We start from the raw sequence: 1393 nt of genomic DNA on the forward strand, positions 1-1393 counted from the left end.
GGCTTTGTTCTAAAGCAAGAAACTCACCTAATTGAGTGTTGCATGTAGCTAATTAAATATGAACATAGTATTGTGTACTATTCAAGTTTCCAGAATACTCCTTAAACGTGTTGGTTCTGATTGGCACTTACTATAGAAATCTGTGTTTTTCTATCAACACTGGCCAACTTGCTACTAGATTGATGTATAAAGGGTCACAAATACATACATCTATAGTTTACTGGCAAATTACAGTTATTGGGTAAAGGTTTTGCTTTTCCAAACCAACATTAAGTGGCACAAAAAGGCACAAATTAGTCTTACATGATACTTTCCGCTACTATTGAGAGCTTTCTCAAATCATCTATTCTTTTTTTTTTTTAAAGTGTGTTTTTCCAGGACCCATCAGCTCCAAGTCAAGTAGTTATTTCAATCTAGTTGTGGAGGGCACAGCTCACAGTGACCCATGTGGGGATCGAACCGACAACCTTGTGGTTAAGAGCACCACGCTCTAACCAGCTGAGCTAACTGGCCGCCCCTCAAATCATCCATTCTTAAACCTGCCTGGGGGGTTAATGGGAACTCTGCTCCTCCGGAGCTCATTTCTCTTTGCCCACCACTCTCTCCCCCGAAGTGAAGGACCATGGTCTTCACAAAAACCCCTCTCATTTGTAAGAGAACAAACCCAAGTGCTCTCGGGCGGACAGAGGTACCAAGCAGCACGTGGCCTTGTTTAAGAATGTGGGGTGTGTGTGTGAGCCCCACAAAGGCAAGAACAAATTTTAAAAATGAACCCAAGTGTCCCATATACTGTTGATGACCTTTTCACTGACTTTGGTGAAAATGATTTCTACAGAAGAATTCATAGCTTTGGCTCCCAACCCATGTATCATTCCTTCTGCCTCAGTTTCCTCATCTTTAAAATGGGCCTATTAATATCACCTATCTCTTGTTGTTCTTGTGAGGATTCAATGGGGAAATCCATGGTAGGCCCTTAGCATAGTGCCGACACAAAGTAAGTGCTCAATAAATAATACTGCAGTTGCTGTAATGAATATCACTGTAATTCTACCAATGTGTTTCCTTGCTATCTTGAAAAGGTGCATGCAGACTTCAGGGAACATGCTGTTATTATAATTACTAGTTTGAAGCCTAAATCCCAACCGATTATTTCCATGTTGCCTAATCAAATGATCTAAGGGCACCATTCTCCAAAGAATCCCTGGCCGACCTTAGAAGAGGTCGTGGGAATGAATGACACTGCCTAAAACGTCACTCCTTTCCCTCCCCTAGCGCTCCATCTGAAGACCCTCCTCAAAGCACCCACAGATTGGCCTTCCCCTTGCCTTGAAAGGACAGAGCTGGGTGGAGGGTTGGTGCTTGGCCTGAGATGGAATTACCAGCACTAAGCCAT

At 42.9% G+C, this 1393-nt stretch overlaps 1 non-coding gene across 1 annotated transcript; it reads right to left on the reverse strand.

Moving 5' to 3' along the window:
* Positions 1–439: 439 nt before the first annotated feature.
* On the reverse strand, positions 440–513 carry TRNAK-CUU (transfer RNA lysine (anticodon CUU)). The gene has a single exon. It is a non-coding gene; the product is annotated as a tRNA-Lys (tRNA).
* Between the last annotated feature and the right edge of the window lie 880 nt (positions 514–1393).

This window comes from Rhinolophus ferrumequinum (genome assembly GCF_004115265.2).
Source record: "Rhinolophus ferrumequinum isolate MPI-CBG mRhiFer1 chromosome 15 unlocalized genomic scaffold, mRhiFer1_v1.p scaffold_54_arrow_ctg1_1, whole genome shotgun sequence".
NCBI classification, from domain to species: Eukaryota; Metazoa; Chordata; class Mammalia; order Chiroptera; family Rhinolophidae; genus Rhinolophus; species Rhinolophus ferrumequinum.